Below are 21,006 nucleotides of genomic sequence, written 5' to 3' on the forward strand. Positions count from 1 at the left end.
AAAAATATTAACCAACCTCCAACAGTAATATTCATTAGTGAAAGATAACTGAAAAAAGGTAAATCAGAAAACAATGACTATTGTGGAAAGAATGATTCATTTCCTTTTATCAGCTTGTTCCAAAAGAATTTAGACATATAAAATCTTAAGACAGGCTCAATTGCTGCAGAAAATCCATAAAAAATTGGTTTAGATTTGTGGGGAAGTTTATCCTGAGTATCATGACTGCACATAAACAAATGTTGCTATTGAAGGTAAGCATTTCATTCTACCAAATGTTCGAATGATCTTGGTCAATTCTTATATGAAAGACTTCCAGATCAAAACACGATCATTTACTGGTTAATCTTCTGGATTTCAGTGGGAAGATATATATAATATCTTAGCCTAAGAAACCAATCCATATTTCACCAAGTAATAGTCTTAGTAGAAATAGCTCCCAACAGCTTAAAAAATACACATCAATTTTTGCAGATCTTTTTCACCCCATTCTAACTACAGCTTTGCTGCTAGAGGGAACCCCCAACCTTGAAAAACAGTTTGTCAGCAAGGAAGAGAAAAATGGATCTGAAGCTTCAGATACATCCGTTTATGTATTAAGGCAATTTCACTGCTGGATACAATTCCTTGTATGTGTGTTTCACTGGAGTGTTTGCAGGTTACTACCTATTAGCTGTTGTTTTTGTTGTAGGTTGCTTTTGCTCCAGCTAATATATTTTATTTACATTTTCATGTGGTTGATTTTCTATTAGGCATGGATCTTCTCAGAGAAAATATGTAATTGTGCATGATGGTGCAATATAATGGTTTGCTTGGACTCCAGTTAACATGCCCTATTTAATATTAGGTGATTCTCATACTAATTAATATAAATTATTTTAAATAAGTATCATTAAAATTTACACATCCATAATTTGCTGCACTCAATATGCCAGCAAGTCTGGAAAACGCAACAGTGGCCACGGGATTGGAAAAGGTCAGTTTATGTTCCAATTCCAAAAAAGGGCAATGCCAAAGAATGTTCAAACTATTGCACAATTGTGCTCATTTCACATGCTAGCAAGGTTATGCTCAAAATCCTACAAGCTAGGCTTCAGCAGTATGTGAACCGAAAACTACCAGATGTACAAGCTGGGTTTTGAAGAGGCAGAGGAACTACAGGTCAAATTGCCAACATTCGCTGGATCATGGAGAAAGCACGAGAGTTCCAGAAAAACATCTACTTCTGCTTCATTGACTATGCAAAAGCCTTCAATTGTGTGGATCACAACAAACTATGGCTAATTCTTAAAGAGATGGGGGTACCAGACCACTTTACCTGTCTCCTGAGAAATCTGTATGTGGGCCAAGAAGCAACAGTTAGAACCAGTCACGAAACAAATGATTGGTTCAAAATAGGGAAAGGAGTATGACAAGGCTGTATACTGTCACCCTGCTTATTTAACTTATATGCAGAGTACATCATGAGAAATGCCAAGCTGGAAGAATCACAAGCTGGAATTAAGATTGCAGGAAGAAACATCAACAACCTCAGATATGCAGATGATACCACCCTAATGGCAGAAAGTGAAGAAGAACTAAAGAGCCTCTTGATGATGGTGAAAGAGGAGAGTGCAAAAGCTGGCTTGAAACTCAACATTAAAAAAACCAAGATCATGACATCTGGACCCATTAATTCCTGGCAAATAGAAGGGGTAGAAATGGAAGCAGTAACAGACTTCATTTATTTGGGCTCCAAGATCACCGCAGACGGAGACTGCAGCCATGAAATTAAAAGACGCTTGCTCCTTGGGAGGAAAGCTATGGCAAGCCTAGATAGCATATTAAAAAGCAGAGACGTCACCTTGCCGACAAAGATCCGCATAGTCAAAGCTATGGTTTTTCCAGTAGTAATGTATGGCTGTGAGAGCTGGACCATAAAAAAGGCCGAGCACCGAAGAATTGATGCCTTTGAACTGTGGTGCTGGAGAAGACTCTTGAGAGTCCCCTGGACTGCTAGGAGGTCAAACCAGTCAATCTTAAAGGAAATCAACCCTGATTGCTCATTGGAAGGATCGATAATGAAGCTCAAGCTCAGATACTTTGGTCACCTAATGCGAAGAGAGATCTCTTTGGAGAAGACCCTGATGCTGGGAAAGATTGAAGGCAAAAGGAGAAGAGGACGGCAGAGGATGAGATGGTTAGATAGCATCACTGAAGCAATGAGCATGAAACTGAGCAAACTCAGGGAGGCAGTGAAGGACAGGAAGGCCTGGCGCAATATGGTTCATGGGGTCACGAAGAGTCTGACACAACCTAACAACTAAACAACAACAAAATGTATGGCTGTGAGACCATAAAGAAGGCTGAGCGCCGAAGTATTGATGCCTTTGAACTGTGGTGCTGGAGAAGACTCTTAAGAGTCTTCTGGACTGCTAGGAGGTCAAACCAGTCAATCTTAAAGAAAATCAACCCTGACTGCTCATTGGAAGGATTGATAAAGAAGCTCAAGCTCAGATACTTTGGTCACCTAATCCGAAGAGAAGACTCTTTGGAAAAGACCCTGATGCTGGGAAAGATTGAAGGTAAAAGGAGAAGGGGACGGCAGAGGATGAGATGGTTAGATGGCATCACTGATGCAATGAGCATGAAACTGAGCAAACTGAGGGAGGCAGTGAAGGACAGGAAGGCCTGGTGCGATATGGTTCATGGGGTCAAAAAGAGTCAGACACGACTTAATGACTGAACAACAACAATATGCCTCACAGTTCACAGTAAAAGCTTTTTTGTAAGTTTAAAATGTTCTAGATTCCTCCAGGATAAAATAGCTGAAATAAATATTTTTAATTAGTTTCAGATCTACCTGAAGCTGCCAAGAGTGAACTTACAAATAAAAAAGTCTAAAAATAATCCATAAATGAGAAAATTCTTACATTTTTTTTCATGTGACAAAATTATGAAGTGGAAATAAACACCTAAAAATAGGCTATTATCTCTGTAATTATCTTCATTCTGATTTTAGACTGGTTATTGCCCTTCAATATAATATAAATCTGTTGTGCTATTAGAATATTATGGACAGCTGTCAATAGAGCATCTTAAGAAGGATGTTTTAGAGCTGGAAAAACACAGAAAAGCCAACCAGGATTCTAAAGGAGTTATAGAAATTCACCTCTGAGTAAATATAAGGCTTGAAGCTTTTTAGTTTAAAAATAAATGGGGGGGGCAGCAAGATAAATCATTAGTATGCAAGTTGTACAAAAAGTAGATGGTGATAAAATATTTTCCAACTCTTATAATGCTAGTGTTCATCCAGAAAAACTGATTGTTGGGAGATAAAAGGACAGATACATGTGAACAGAATGCTACAATAAGCAGACTGATGAGTTAAAAATCTGTCAAACTTTACCTGGTTAAGAAGAAAGTCTTGAGATTAGCATATAGTGTCAATAGAGACTACACATAATACCTAGCATAGGAAATTCAGTATGAATTTCCTTAGCATCTCATGATTACTACAGTAGTTCATTTGGGACAAAGTTTCTAATTAAATTTACGCCTTGAGTGATTCTGGGTAATATATTTTAAGACACCTAATAGAGTTAACCATTAGAATGATATATTTATTTATTTGATTTATATCCTGCCTTTTGTATAGAAGATCATAGTAGTGTACATGAAATATTCTCTCCTCTTATTTTTACCCACAATCCTGTGAGGTAGGTTGGGCTGAGAGAAATTAACTGACCCAAAGTCAGAGTGAGCTTCTGTGGCTGAGGGTGGGTTAGAACTTGTGCCTTCCTACTCTCATCCAACATCTTAACCACACTACTATATTGGCTGTTTTCCTTTCCCCTGAACCTTTTCGCTTAAATTTGTCAACAGAAAGAACTTCTTTATACATCATGGAATTGCTACCAGACCTACTGGTGTCCAGTAAATTGAATAGCTTTAGAAGGTATTAGAGAAATTTGTGACCCAGATTGGCCTTTCATATGTCCTTTCAGTTGTAAATACTTTTAAAAGGCTTTGAGACAATTACTTAGCAACATTAAAGTCAGTTGGCATTCAAAAGCAGGCATTATTTGCCTTAACCCTGTTCAATAAAATTTCAATAGTTATCAGTCATCTGACGAAACGTGACAAAATAATTATTATTTATTATCGCAGTTTGTGTGTGGTGTAGTCATCCCTTTTCTGGGCTGAGAAAAGTGGAGATTTCTCAACTGCACTGAGGGGGAATTATTAATTTTTCTACCTGTACTATAAATCAGGGAGACAGTCAGCCATAAATTTTAAGCAGACACTCAGGAAGGACAGCAGAACTGAAGACACAGCTGAAGTGATCAGATTGTACATGTACAAAGGGGATTTTAAAAGGGGATTTTAAAAGATTCCTTTTATAAAAGGAAAATAACAAAATAGAAACATCTGGAAATCAGAGATGCCTGGGGGCGGGGGGAAAGTATATCTCGAGTGTGATTACAGAAGAAATGTTAAAAATGTGCCTCTTGTGCATAAACTATTAGAACTGGACTGAAAATAAACACATCTGACTGAAAGATCTGAAGGGAGCAAAAATGTACAAAATGAACACAGAAATATGGAGATTACCTACCTAACAGATTACTTTCTGTTGTAATCAGAAAGAACTGGGTATTCTCCAAGATGTATCTTTTTAATTACTAATTGATTTTGCAACTCAAATAGCTACGTATGTAGGAAAAGGAGAGAAACAAAAATCTAATCTGAAAAGAATATAATCGGTGTCATTAGAGGTTAAACTGTAGACTATTTTTTGTAAAAATAAAAAGAAGTGTACAGCATGGCTTCTGGAATGCTTTTCAAATTTTTATCACCGTTGGTCCTAGCCAATGTCTGTATTTTATTCCTTATAATGATGTATGCGTTCCATATGTGTGTGTGTATGTGTTTCTGCTGTCTGAATGTGTGTCCTAGGAAGCGAGGCTGAGGCTCCCTATGCTCTGTTCTGGGTCATATGAGTGGGAGAGAGGAGGGGAATTTAGAATGGAGCAGTTATGGACTTTCTTGGCCACTACCCAACTGCCTCTCCCATAAGGACGCCTTGGGACATGTGCTAGCCCGAGTGGCAAGCCAGCAGGAGGCAATTAGCATGTTTCTAGTTGTTTTATTAGTTATTTATTAATTTGCTTATAAATCAGCTAGCTGATAATGGTAGAACTCAGAGGTTACGAAACAGACAAAAAGAATATCTTGCCTGAAATACGAAGGGTGGGTTTGCTGCACTCTGATAGTTTAGAGCTGAATACATCTGCAACACCCTGTTCTGGAATCATCAGCTGAAGGTTTTTACAGGGCAAGGAACTGGGAAAAACTAAAAGGCAGAGGAATGCAGGTCTGGTATTGAAGAGTTATTTTTAACAAAGGGGGGTGGGTGGGTCTGGAACATGCCCTTACATAGACAGAGTTCCTAGCTTTCCTGGAACTTAATGGCTCCTCCTCTTAATAAGTAATGTCAATTTCTGTTGCTTGGCCATCTTTAGCTGATGACATGATTTCAGGCTTGGCACTCTTACAAGGTCAGACTCTGACTCTTTGCTGTCTAAAGCAGCAGCTACCTGTCCTGAGTCTGACTTATCACTCCCAGGTGGCTAACAACCTGTTGTCTCCTGAGCTGTAGGCTGATAGGCGATTAGGCTCTCCTCTTTGGCCTCAGAAGCAGAGGGATTCATAACACACTGGGAGAATTTGGGGGGATTATTTCTTATCAACAGCCTCTGGCCTGGTCTAACCCATTTTCAAACTCAGTCTGTCTTTTGCTTGCTTTTCCCTCAGCTCCCCAAATTGGCTGTTCTATTCAGCTTTCAAAAGTTATTGCACTGATAGAGTGAATCTCAGTGCCGAGGGCAAGGACTGTCAGTGGACTTTGTTTGGAACATAGGCCTTGGCAGGTGCTGGAGAATCCTAACAGCTGACACCAGCATTGCACGTAACAAAGCAGGCAGAATTTTGATTGTGTGATCATGGTCACCATCTTGACTTTTTTACTCCTCCTCCCCCACAGACATTCCTTATCTGGAAAATTTTAAGCCTAAACACAGTGATGTTTATGTAAGCCACAGCATGCACTTCTGTGCATCCCTGAATATGACCTGTACTAATAAAACATACATGTGTGCTTACACATATAAGTTTATGTTTGGTCTTCTTAGTGTTTGTTCTACATAGTAGCAGGGTCTCCTTGCTTTTGCATTGTGGTTGCCTAGTTCTTACAAGGGGGTTTATCAGCCAAATTATCACAGAATCTGAAAATGATTAGGCTGAGAGGGAGTGACTGGCCTAAGGTTGCTTGGCTGGCTTCTGTGCCTAAGGCAAGGCTTGAATCTGCATCTCTCAGCTTCCAATCTAGCACCTTAACCGCTACACCACACTGCATGCATATATATGTGCGTGCATGTGTATGGCATATGTGTGTATGTGTATGCATATGTAGTAATACTCAGCTATTGATTTAAAAGATTTCTAAGAATGGTGTGTATTTGGAATATGGATATTCTTATTTGATGTGTTTCACAGGAATACGTTATAGCAGGGTTCCTCAGCCTCAGCAACTTTAAACATTCCTTATTGCAACATTAATACAAAACAGCAATTTTATATATATATATATATATATATATATATATATATATATGTGTGTGTGTGTGTTTGTGTGTGTGTGTGTGTGTGTGTGTATAATGGTACCATTTTTACAATGTGAGATTTTTCTTAAAAGAAGGAAATGCCCATATTAGTTGCAAAATATCAATAATGGAGGGCTCTATTCTTCATCTTCCTCCACAATTTGGAACAGTAGGCTTGGATATAAAGCAAGTTACTTCCCTTAAGAACAAAAGCAAATTGTGAACCCAACTACATCATTATTATTATGGTTGATCTCACAGTCAGCCACATGTTTAGACTGGATTTGGCATTTTTATCTACCTATCGAGTCCTTCCCAAGGACCTGGGATAGGCAGATCTTGTTGTTTGATGGTGTTAAAGGTATCGTTGCAGGATATAAGCTGTTCCAAGTAAAGCTGCCTTTTGCAATTGACTGATGGTGATTTTGTCAATGCTGATGGTCTTCGGGTGGTGCTCCAGATGTTTTGGGATTGCACCTAAGGTGCCTATAACTATTGGTACTATCTTTGCTTTCCTTTGCCACAGTCATTCTACTTCTATTTGCAGGTCTTTATATTTTGTGATTTTCTCCAGTCCTTTTTCTTCTCTTCTACTGTCTCCAGGTATTGCTGCTGCTATTATTATTATTATTATTATTATTATTATTATTATTATTATTATTTCTCTCCTGAAGAATATTCAGCAAATGCTGGTAATTTAGGGTCCTTTGCCTATTTGATGGTTTATTCCATAATTTTTCAGTTATTAAATCCTTATGTTTTGCCATGTTTTCCAGTTCCTTTTGAGCTACTCTATTGTCATTTGGTATTGCCATATCTGTAAATAAAACTTGCTTTATTTCAACCACCATGATGCCAGCATGTTTTGTTCTAGATATCAGTCTATCTTAATTCAGAAATCCCATCAATTTTTTTATGTGGTCATTCTGGACCACTTTTTCAACATTATGTTCATACCAGTATTTTGGGACAGCAAATATATATTTTTGGCATAAATTCCAGTGTACCATTTTTGCCTTGTCATATAATATGACTAGACAATTTTGCTACAGCGATTGGCTAGGTGAACAACAGTCTTGCCTTTCTCTTTGCATAGTCTACATCTGCTGTTATTTTCAGGTTTTTTAAAAAATGTTTTTATGGCATTTATTCCTAGTGCTTGTTCTTGTGCTGCAAATATTAAGCCTGCTTCCTTTTTGATGGATCCAGCTTGAATCCATTGCCAAGTTTTGTTTCTGTCCACCTTGCCTTCATTTTTTTAGACATTGATCATTCAGAGATTTATCTTTCCAATGTTTCATTCACCATTGTAACTCTTCAGTTTTCTCTGCCACCTTTTGATTGTCACATTCAAAATGTTTCCCTTGTAGACATTTACTAACATATTCTCTTTGCATATATTTCATAATAATTTAGACTTCTGATTTCATCTTCCATTGTCTGCTTCACTTGCAACAAATCAGTACAAGCAATCTATGTCTGCTTTGGTGTAATGCATGATGTATTGTCATAAATTCCCAAGTATTAATTACTTTGATTATATTGCCACCATTTAGCTTCAATTTTAAAATGTTTCTAACTCATTTTACATGTTTGTTGTTGATCATCTTCTTCATTTGGGACTGCAACATATTGTTTGCCTCTAAAACACCCTAATACTTATAATTTTATTTCATTGTCAATGCTTTGATTTTAGTGCCATTGTATAGTTCAATTCCATCTAAGTATTCCTTTTTTACTGATAGTATTGCACACATATTCAGTTCAATTTCCATTTTGATATTGTCACTAAAGATTTGAACTGTATCTAAAAGTTTTTTTTTTTCTCTAGATGAGCCCAAGTCCAGTCATGACCATAAACAATTTGTCTTTGGTGGTGAAGTTCAACTGACTCCTTTGTCAGTCAAAAATTCAACCATGGTGCATTGCTTACAGCACAGCAACAAGTATTCACCACAGGCTTCCATTTCATGAACAATAGCAACCCAAATTTTTCCTCACAGCAATTTCCTGTCCACTGAAGTCAAAGAAGAGATGCCAAATAACATGCCAGAGTTGCATATTATTTGTTTGTCATTTCTAATCCATCAGTACTGCCATCTGTTGGTGACATCAGAGGTATTACTTTTCATTCAACATGTGAAAGCCACAGAAAGTCTTCTACGGTAATACAAAGGGTGCAGCTGCTACAGCCACTTCCCTCACTATGCCACCTGCCAAACTATCTCAGTGTGTGATGAGGAATAGTGTGGCGGGGGGGGGGGGGTCAGTTGGAGGCAATCTCCCCAGTGCAAGCAAATGGAAGATGTACAATTCTTTGTCTTCCTTTCCACATCTCAGTCTTCTTTTCCACATCTCAGTCTTCTTTCTCCATCTATTGTCTTCCATACCCCTCCCCCCATTTCTCTTTATAAAACTCTAGGATATATTTTTTTCTGTACCTGAAAACAAAATCCCAATATACATCTAGAATATGGGACAGATTCAACCAATAATTTACAATAGTAACAACAATCTAATAAACATGTCTAGAAAACAAACTATCTCAGTGTATGATGAAGAATAGACTCCCTGAGATATGTAAAACTTCTGTGAGAGCATTCCATGGCATGCAAGCTATAACTGGCCATTTCTGCTGTAGATAATCATTCTGATGTAAATTGGAGGCAGGAAATCTTTTAGTAGCCTGGGTTTCATGAAAGTTTGGAAGACAAACACTAAAAATGAAGTGGGTGGAGCCAGCCAGAATGTGGCTTTTTTACTTTTTTGGTGAATTGGGTCTTTTCTTTGTTTTTTAAATTATATTAAGCCTATTTTAGGGCTTCGCTGTGTTGTTGTTGTTTTGTTTGCTATCTCAAAATGTGGCAATCAGAAAGTGCTCTAGGAATAAAAGCTTGTAGCCCTAGGGCTAAAAGTTGTAAATGTTACATAGCTTGCATGATACAGTGAGGAGAATTAATTTGAAATTCAATGTATCCAAGAACAGGGTAGTTGTGTTTGACAGGAATAATGAATGACTCCAAATTATGCATAAATGACAAGTAACTGAAACAAGTAGATAAATTTATATATCTTGGTAAAAGGTTAACTAAAGATGACAAAATGGATGCAGAATTCTTAAGATGTGTAAATGATAAAGAAAGGTAGGGCTAGTATGTAGTCTGCTGCGAGCAGGAAAGGTTTATTGAAAGAAAGGAAATGGTTGTGTATGAGAGCTTGCTTCTGCTCAACTTTGCCTAACTTCGTTATATAAGAAGTGAGAATTATGTATGTAGGAGAAGTATAACAGTAATTTGAATGCAGTGGGAATGAGTTACCTAAGAAGTGGGAATGCTAAAGAGAGAAAGAGAGAGATTGAGAGAGAGAGAGAGAGAGAGAGAGAGAGAAAGAGAGAAAGAGAGAAGGTCAAGAATGAACAAGTACTGAATACAAACATGAGTAACCAATACAGCAAAAGTACATTGAGGTGGCATCTGCAGGGCCTCCCAAAAATTAAAGATAATGCCCATCCTTGCTTGATTAGAGGTAGGGCTTCAATTGTGCATCTGCAGCCACCATCTGGATTTTTTTGACTCTCCCCCCAGCAGATACCCTTAGGGGGTTTAGTCATATGGAGAGAATGAATGAGGATAATTTTTTTTTAAAAAAAACCCAAATATTTGTACTGGTTTAAAATAAACCTTACGTACTTTTAAGTGTTACATGTGTTAAATACATCATCTATTTTTCATCTACTGAGATTTTATCTTCCAACAAGGAAGGTTATATGTTTGAACTAAAAGATCCATGGTTGCATAGCTAATATATAAGAAGAATGCTACTTTGTTGAAGGAAATGTCATCTTTTTACAAAGTCATGAGAGTTGCTGTATGGACATGTTGAAAATTAACCCTGGCAAAATTGAAGGGAACTGAATTAATTCTGGGCATGAAAGAATGATGTTTCTGCCTTATAATAGCTAGTGAAATTTGGCTGTTTCCTTGCTTCCTTTCTGAATGTAGTGCTACTTGGCTGATCAGCAGCAGAACACTCTAAACAGCAGGATGAATGTGAGGTATGTAATAGAACTTTTATTAACAGGCCCATTGGCTTATGAATAATGCAGTTACATAAGTCTTCCCATGCTCTTCAAACTTTAAGTTCTGAACGCTCCTGTGGACCATTTAAAGCACTAGAACGTGCTGCTACCAGACTTCTAGTACAGAAATAGGTTTCACCCCATTTAGTTTCATTATCCATATACTGTATATGCTTCCCATTGGCTTCTTTGTGACTTCCAAAACAGGATTCTTTAAGTGAATTTTGACTATTCTTTTGTTAATTTGAAGTTGAGACTACTTTTAACAGAAATGGACCTACTGTTGCTTTACACTTAGGAAAAAATTGTATGCAGAAGTAAACACCTGGGAAAGATAAATGAACTTGAAAGGTGGCTCACTTTTCTATGATCTATTAATACCTTTTTACATTTCCTTTCCCAAAATTGCTGGGTAAAGGGCAAAGAGTCAAAATTCCTTTTGCTAAAAGGACTCTGCAGAAGACATTAGAAGATTAGGTAAACTTTAATAGCAATTAATTAATGCCACTTGGAGCCTATTGATAAGTTAAGGGTGAATTCTCATTTCCCCTCTTTATCTGCAGCATGAAAGTTTATCTGCCTTTTGCTATCCATGCTCTGAATTATTCATTCCTAAATCTCATGAGTTTCCAAATACATCCTGCAGCCTTTCCTGTCAAAATTTGGGGGGCACAAAAGATTTAATATGTTTAGATAAGAAATGTCATATATGCATTCATATTAAAATTAAATGAGACATTACATTTGTGGATGCTTTTCTGTGGAATTCAGGGAAGGAAAAGAAAAGAAAAAGCCTTGTTGCTTATGCAATTTTGCTACATGATGCTTTCCCCATCCATCATCATAATAATAATTTCAGAATCAAACCTAAAGAAGCCCTCTGTTTGCTCTAGATAAGTATAAATGAATGATGCGTACACAAAACAATTGTACACTAAGCCAATCTTATGACCAGTTGGCCCACAAGATGCATTTTGGTAACCATGTGCCTTCAGTGAGGCATTTAAGGTATATATTTAGTTTGAGAGGTTTCCATCTTAGACAAAGTTATAGTCTATTGTGCAAAATCTTTTATGTGGTAGAAGTAATATGTAGTGATGCTCTAGCCAGAAAACCAAACTTTTCAAATATTGAAAAAGCAGGTGAGTGCCCTGAAGTACTTCTCTAACAGCTGCAGGAAATTTAGCACCATTCAAAATTTCCTAAACTGATGTGGTGGAACTGTTTCTACTTACTGCTAGGAAGAAAGAAATTGTACACAAATCTGTTTACATCTCGAATTGGCAGAAAGGCTGTTGAAGCATCAGTTATGAATGTAAGCAGAAGTGGGACTCTTCCAGTATGGCTCATCTTGCTTTGATGGTGATGTTGAGCTGGAAATCCAGTGGAGATGAATTGCTTAGCAATGATCTGGCTTTGTACAAGGCTGGCCAAGCTACTTTTTATTGCAACCAAAACCACTGGAGATAAAGCTAAATTACTTGACCTATATGAGATGTATAATAAATAAATGTAATAAATCCCAAGCATTATATTGAATACATTTTCCTGCTGTTCTTATGCATGTGACTGATTATTCAAATTAAGTTTCCAGTCTTGGAACTGATAACAATGCAGGCAAAATATAGCATCAGGATGCCATTGAAGAGGAGAATAGGCTTCACTTATAAGTGTGGCAACCTCCTTGGCATGATCTATTAATTCAGTATAAGAAATAATATTGAACGAGTTCCAACAGGAGTGAATTAACAATCTGTATCTATATTTTGTGTTAAAGATTATTAATAGAAATAATATTCCACTGAAGAGCAAGCTATAAAGAAAGAAGAAAACAGAATAGGATATACAGTTCATTAAAAAGTAGGAAAGCTGGGCCTATTAACACCATGTTGCAAAGATCTCATGTTCAAAATCCCCATTGGTTTGTTCTCAGTTCAGACTTAACTTTGCATTAACCTTGGATCTTTCAATTAACCTCCTTGCTTTGTTTTAATTTGCTAAAAATAAGTATAAGTGAAACCTTTAATTCACTTAATCATCACAGGGCATTAATTGGCCCAAAGTTGACAAATTATTTTTTGGACCATGCTTTTCTCAGTATGTTGAGTGCCCTACAATAAATAAATAAATAAATAAATAAATAAATAAATAAATAAATAAATCAGTCAGTCAGTCAGTCAGTCAGTCAGTCAGTCAGTCAGTCAGTCAGTCAGTCATGGATTATTATATAATGATTGGATTAGTTTGCCCCTCAACAAATGGAAGCACCTGACTGATTTTCTCAGGGTTCAGAAGTTGAGCAGGATTGGACGTGATATTTGGATTGAAGTCTGCCAGAGAATTCCAGGGCTATAGGTTAGACTGGGAAACTGGGAGGAGGGGAAACAATCCTGGAAGAAGGCAATGGTGGACAACTTCCATATTCCTTGCCAAGAAAATTTCACAAATGGTTCCTGTAGTCACCAGGAGTCAAACTGAACTCTAGGATATTTTTTTCTGTACCTGAAAGCAAAATTCTGATATACATCTAGAATGTGGGACAGATTCAACCAATATTTTACAATAGTAACAACAATGCAATAAACATGTCTAGAAAACAAACACTGGGCATTTTTATCGTGCCAGAAATGTCTAAAAGTGAGGAAAATTTTGTATAACAAAGAAGGTGAAGGACTTGGATCTGGGGAATGGGATAATGTTTGATCTTGCAGCTCTAAAGACAGCTATCTTTAGCCTCTTCAGGCCATATATGAGAGGTAAGCTTTCTGGATCAAAATAACAGTCACTTCCACTACTCCCATTAGGCTTGTAGTAATTAGGACTGTCATCATTGCCAACATCACCATCACCAAAAAAAAAAAAAAAAAAAGGAAAAGAATCACACTTCTGAGAACACATCTGTTCCACAGTGCAAATAGCATATTCTAGTCTTCTCATCCCATCTTCGGGTTGGGAGATGATGTGATTTTTAGCTTCTGAAATTATTTGATAGGTGAAACAAATTAGGGAAAGCATGCAGACTATAGCTTTTGGAATTCTTTCCTTCCCTTTCAAAGTAGCTCCATTCTGGGACACGTGTCAGGGAAGGAAGAGAGAGGTAGGGTTAGAATGGAATAGCAGGAAACATTCAGAGCTGTTACTTACCTTTCTCTCTCATAGGGATGAACTGGAGGCTTTTTTTCTTGGATTTACTTTTTCTGCAGCCCCTGGCTGGATTTTACCATTTTTTAACTCAACCCACTACTCCCACCATACCACATTTGGTCAATTTCCATTCTGTTTTTGGAGAATTATCTTGACGATGGACAGACAGATAAGGTCCTGAGCCACTTTACAATATTGTTTCCAATATTCTGTTAGGTTGGAAAGGTAAAAAAGGTTCTGAAACGTGGCAGCTGCAGTGTTACAAATAAGTATTCTAAGTAAGTGCATCTGAAATTCTCAGCATATTTACCTGGAAGTAATCCTATTGAATTCAATTTTACTTTTGGATAGTTATGTTTTGTATTAACCTGTAGGCAGACTTTGGATGAGTTTCTTGGGTTGAGCTTTTCTTTAATGGAGATAATTTCCCAGCAACGTAGATTTTTCTTTACAGGTGTCATTTTGTCATATGCCCTACAATTACTACAGTTAAACAATTAAAACAATTATATCTAACAATTAAAACAATTACAGTTACTACAGCAATGGACTTCCAGTGCCCCCATTGTGTAGACCCTGCACTTCCAGACTGGGACTGCAGAGCCACCTCTGTGTCCACAGATAAACTGCACAACAATGTGTCTTCTTTGAACCCCAAGGACTACCATATGTTGTTTTCTCCCTGACCAAACAGGTCAGTTTTGCCATTTCCACTAATTTTATATATAAATAAATATAAATATATTCCCACACAATTTTAAGAGAATAAAAAGAATACAAATTTTGAAAAAAAAAGTAGAGAAAGTAAAGAATAAGTAAGTGAAAAAAAGAGAAAAGAAAGAAAGAGAAAAGAAAGAAAAGAAAAAGTTATAAATAAGCAGCTTGCAATCTCCTTAACAGCAGTTACAAGTACATTTATATTTTATCCTCTCTCTCTAAGGTTACAACAAAAAAAAATTCTTTCCATAATCTACCCTTTCTAATCATCAAACCCATAAATCACAAGTTATTTTTTTTTCTTTTTTCAACAAAAAGTCCATAAGTGGTTTCCAATCACTAATAAATGTGATTATTGTCCTTTCTGTAATCAGGCAAGTCAATTTTGCCATCTCTGCTCATTCTGTCATCTTCACCAGCCATTCCTCCATTGTGGGTATTTCAGAGTGGGTATATAATAGTCTCACAGCAGTTATATACAAAAACAATCTTCCACAACTCTTTTCTAATTGTTTATCCATTCATCAGCCCTCCCAGGTAAACCAGACAGGAAGCATGATCAGATGAGCTACTTCTACTTTATTGTTAGGCTACATTAACAGAATCTTGCAAATCTGAAAGTACAGATCTCCTGCTATCCCTATTTACTGCCTGATCAGTTAGGGTGGGTCCTTTCTAAGTTTCTTTCTCTGCCCATTACTCAGTTGCAGGCCCCTCCCCCTTTTACCTGATTGTTCCTTAGGCAGCATCTCTTCACCCAGTCTTCCAAGGTCATTCTCACATTCCATTACACCATTAGTCCCAGCAAGAAAAGTTCTGGTTTCAGCTGAATATTAATCTTTAAAATTCTTTCAGTCAGTCTGTGTTTGAACCCAAAAATGTCATTGTTGGAGAGAATTTCTGTGATAACATTGCATGTATTGCCTAGAATGATGTTTTATTTCAAACATTACCTAGTTTGACAACTGATGTACCATTTAAGCAGTGGCAAAAATATATAGCTAGGTTTGTATGGCAAGGGAAAAAGCCAAGGGTTAAGTATAAAATCCTCCAAGATGCACAGGAATAAGGAGGATTGGGACTGCCTGATTTGAAACTGTATTTTGAAGCTGGCTGCTTGGTTTGGATGAAAGAGTGGGTGCTTTTAAGAAAGAACAGAATTTTCAAAGTAGAAGAGCAAGACCTGAAGTTTGGATGGCATGGTTTTCTATGGTACAATAAAGTTAAGGTTAATGTAGATTTTAAAAATCACTATATTAGAAGTGCTATAGTGCAAATATGGAATAGATATAAACCCAGAATGTGCCCGAAAATGCCTTTATGGGTCTTAGCACAAGAAGCATTTTATAGAAAAGAAACAGCAGGCAAAGAGAAATGGTTAACATACCGAGAACTGTTAAACAATAGCATGGAGAATACAAGATGAAATCAACAGATCAATTGATTCCAGAGGGATTCAGCTTTGAATGGTTTTGATATGCACAGTTAAGAGAAAGATTTAGGGTAGATAACAGGACATTTGGAATTGAACAGCACAAGACAGAATTTGAAATTCAACTATGCACAAATGATGAACATTTAATTGCTAAAGTGTATAAACTTTATTTGAAACAGAAGAACAACAAGTGAAAGAGTATATGATAAAATGGGCTAAGAACTTTAGGCTTAATAAATAGATGGAACAATGGGAAAATATGTGACTAAAAGGACAGAAATTTACATTATGTCATAACTTAAAAGATAATTTTTATAAAATGATGTACCATTGGTACATGACTGCAGAAAAATTATCTCTAGTGTATAAAGGTACTTCAAATCTGTGTTAAAAATGTGGAAAACATGAAGGGTCATTTTATCATGCCGGGTGGACTTGTAAAAAATCCAGAAAATTTTGGGTCCATTTCTGCTAATTTTGATAGTTTTATGATCCATTCCTCCATTGCGGGATTTTCAATACTCTTCCATTTTTGTGCATATAATAATATTGTTGCTGTTACGATATACAAAATTAACCTTCTATGAGTAATTCTGTACACTATGTCCAACTCTGCTTCCATAACTTATTCATTCCAGTCTAAAAATTTTAATTTTTTAACTTTCTGTCTAGTATCTTCACCAGATTCTTCTATTACTGCTCTCAATCTTAAACATTTTTTCTCTCTTAATTCTAGAAGAGCCACATTATCTAGAGCCCTTTCCATTTCTCTATTAATTATTTCTCCTTTATTTTCCAGAATTTCTATTTTTTATTTGTTTTCTTTAACTTCTCTAGAACTTTTCTTCTTTATCCATATTTTTTCCATATTTATTATTTGTAAATCTCTCTTCCAAATTATCCATTTTTTTCTTCCACCCTTTAACAGATATAACAAGCTTCCCCAATTCCTCCAACATTTTTTGTAAACTCTCTTGATTAGTTTATTTTTCCACTGTTGACCTTCTGACAAAGATCCCCTCCTTGATGTAATCAATTCTGTAGCTTTTGCTATTTTCCTCGTGTCATTATTTTAAATTTGAAAGATTTGTAATCCAAGTAATAGTAAGGAGAAGTAGGGAAAGAAGTAAGGAAAAAGCAAAAAAAAAAGTAGACACACAATTGGCAGTTTTATACTTCTAAAGTATACAAGTACTATATCTGTAAGGTATTCCAAAGAATTTCATAACTTCTGGTTTCATTTCTCTGTCAACTCTGTTGTCACTTTGTTTATCAAAGTCAGTCGATCCTCCTCTCTCAGCAATCCAACATAATACTTTTCCTCATGGAAATACATTTTGTTTATTTATTTACTTAGCTCCTTTTATTTAATTAGGAAAAATCTCAAATTCAGCTGGTACCTTAGTCCATTTTTAACTTTCTTAGTCCAAACTCTCAGACAGCTTTTTGCTTTTAATTTCTTTCTTACTACTTTTTAGTCCTGAACTTTTATTTCATTTGAAGGGTTGAGGGTCCACTCACTGGGCTGGTATCAGCCTCTCTGTTGAGCTGAAGGTTTCTTTTTTCAGTAGATTCTCTTACATAATAAAAAGGTGCTTAAGAAAGTAGATAGGGTAGGCTCAATGTCCATTAACAGTCTCTGACTGAGGCTTGAAGCTTGGTCTCCTTCATGGCTCCTGGCACGCTACTTGAGAGGTACTGGCAAAATCTCTTTGGATCTTGTCAGTCTTGTCTCAAAGAGCAACCTTCCAGAGCACAGATGGGTGATCTTATGGCTTCTCCTTTGTCTAGGGAAGCACTGTTCAGTTGGGTATATTCCTGGCTGCCGGCTAGATCCTCAGCATTGTCTCCACCATTTGGCAAAGGTGTCTTAGCCCACCACTGTTCCTCTTGGAAGTCCTGTCTATGACTGATTTCTTATTTTTATTCTCTCTGCCAGCCTCTTCCTCTAGTAATAATCATTATCATTGTTCAGAAGTTCTGTTTAGAGTGCTCATTCTTCTTTATGGAGTGCTTCCTTGTCTGCCCCATGACTTAGCTCTTCTCCACACTGGACATCCTCAGAAAACAATGTAGTAAGCAGAGTGACTTGCAGGAATGCTCTGCCAGATTTCTTCAGTTGCATGATCATTGGCTTCTTCAGTTAATCCAACCCTGTGACTGAGACAATAATACTAGTATATGAATTGAATTCTAAAGCTGACAAAGAAGAAACCAAATAGCATGAAATATGAAACAGATTCTTCTCCACATAAAGAGCTGAAACTGAGAATTGGACTTTGTGTTGAAGGACACTCAGTAAAAGACTGAGAGGGATGAAGCAGGCAGCAAAAAGAGGAGAGGAGAGGAGAGGAGAGGAGAGGAGAGGAGAGGAGAGGAGAGGAAAGGAAAGGAAAGGAAAGGAAAGGAAAGGAAAGGAAAGGAAAGGAAAGGAAAGGAAAGGAAAGGAAAGGAAAGGAAAGGAAAGGAAAGGAAAGGAAAGGAAAATATCTTGGTACAATAATGGACAGTGGGGAAGGTATGGGTTTGGTGCCACTGAAATTTTGGGGATTATGGAGCTGCCCCAGAACCCTTGGCTGACCACATGTACTAACAGCCCACAGATTATAAACTTATGATGAGAATCAGGGGTGCAAAAAGTATGGTCCACTACCATTCCTTTTTGCATTTCCAAGAATTTATAGAGGCAAACTTTTTATTATCCTCTTTCTTCAGTTTTAAGAATAGGGAATTTAAAGTGGTAAAATGGGTACCTTAACCCTAAAACCTCTGAACCTTTTCCAGTGAATCTTGGCCCCAGTCACATTTGTGTGCAGCCTTTGCTTTGCCACATAAAGCCTAACCAGGTCTTTGTGCTAAGGGAAGATACACACTCCTGCTATAAAAAGAGCACCATAACAACCAATATGGAGGTAGGTAATTTCTAAAGCTGATTCATATTTTTAACTTCCCATATGAGAAAGGCACTCAGGCAATGGTATATGGCAGTGTTTTTTCAAACTTGGCAACCTTAAGATGCATGGACTTCAACTCCCAGAATTCCCCAGCCAGCATGGTATAGGTATAGGGTATAGGGGATGTCATGAAATATTCCTTCCATTTGCAACTCCCATTTTCTATTTTTAAATGTGGAATGTAGGATTTACAGACTTGCAGTTTGGATGAGTTCCTTTTTTAATTAATTGTTTTCCCCATTTCTCCCTATTTTTAATCTATTTAACCTGGGGAAGTAGAAGTGTCAAAATTATCAGAGGATTCCCTCATTTATTTATATATATTTAGAAGATGTATAGAAAAGAAAATATAACAATGACCTTTTTCCCTTAAAAAAATCTTGGTTTCAGTTTGACAGATCATAGCAGACTGAATCAATTGTGGTCCCAGAGGAAATAGCCCCATGCACTGCTGGCAGGGGATCATGGATGCCCTAGTCAAATAGATAAGTCCTTAGGTTGAAAGATTCAGGGTGGCAACTTCCAAAATATCTTGACAAGGATAAATGAATAACCTTGAAATATATTGTTCATGCTCCAGTGAAGCCTAGTGTATAATGTAAAATCTTGATCTGCAATATAAATTATATGAACTGTCAAATTGAACTCTTTTTCATCCTACGTTGCTGTGTTAAACAATTTTGGAAGATTAGATGGATATTAGCTTTCGAGACACTTTCTTTCATTGACCTCCTTGGAAATTGCAAAAAAATTCCTTGCCAAGTCAACTTATAATTAAATATTAATATTCTGAATTGTTTACTTATATAGCATAAAAGCATAAGAGGGGATAGTGAAGGACAGTAAGCTTTTAGTCATGTGTTCTGGTTTTGAAGTTGTTACAAGAATTGAGAGGTTCAATTTGTTAGTTTGTTTTTATCTATATTCCTACTATTTAATGTCTACTGATTTTCAGTGTATGTGCCCTAAAATATCTGTCACAAAAAACATAACTAAATTCTATTGAAATGAATGCAAATGGCATTCATTCTCAACCAAATTTGCTTAGAGATAAAGCCCAACAGATTTAAAAGAGATTTATGTCTTGATAAGTATGTTTACATTTGTAACCTTAAACATTGAATTGTACATTTTGTACATACACCGGTTGATTTCATTGGAAACAGTAATAACTGACAGCTCTAGATTGCGTCTACTTTATCTGGAAAATACCATTATGATGATGAATTCAGAGACAAATGATCAGATTTCTTTCACTGTACTGTGATAACTTCTACTTTCCCTTAGTTGACCTCAAGATTTCAATACTGAGAACAACTTTCTAATGCTGACTGTATGAGCAGTAGAATCAAGTCATTAATTCTGTAGCTAAAGAAATTCTCCTAGATGGATCCCTGGTTTCCCATGTTCACTCAGTTCGTAACTTTTATATGGGGGCAGTGCACATTGCCAACTGCTTGTTTTACATCCCATGACCCGCAACGAATATGTGAAGAAGCTACAAAATACTTCTTTAAAAATAAACCACTAGTTTAAAATATTGCCAGAGCAACAAAATTTGGTGACATTTTCATCCTCTAAAGGTTCATCTACATAGTTTCCCTGCCCTGGTGCTGAGATGCTTACCATTTGTTGAAAGTATGTCCTACAATGGAGACTCCATCTTATTGCCATACAGATGCTAAACATGTTGAAGTCGGAACAAGGTGATCTGGGAGAAAAGTGATGTTTTTCACTTGAAAAAGCAAGAAAGCCTTGCCTGACAATATTCCATCCTGTATGGAGGAGAATCTGTCAGTGACCTGTAGGCTGCAAATGGCCTATTGATCCCTCCCATCAGGCCACAAGTTTCTAGTCTTGGACATTTCTGCTTTGGGTGCTGGAAAGAACAGTGCCTTGCCTTGCAGCCATTTTTTTCGCAATAGAGGGAATATCAACCTTATGGAACATCTTCCATGAGATCACTTCATTCAGTGTTGATGAGAAGGAGGATTACTGGCTGCTAATGGCAGCTGCACTGATGGTGGCACCCAC

The sequence above is a fragment of the Python bivittatus genome, unplaced genomic scaffold (genome assembly GCF_059951505.1).
Source record: "Python bivittatus isolate LINGU-HERP-01145 unplaced genomic scaffold, Pbiv_v1 ctg000850_np1212, whole genome shotgun sequence".
In the NCBI taxonomy this organism is placed as follows: domain Eukaryota; kingdom Metazoa; phylum Chordata; class Lepidosauria; order Squamata; family Pythonidae; genus Python; species Python bivittatus.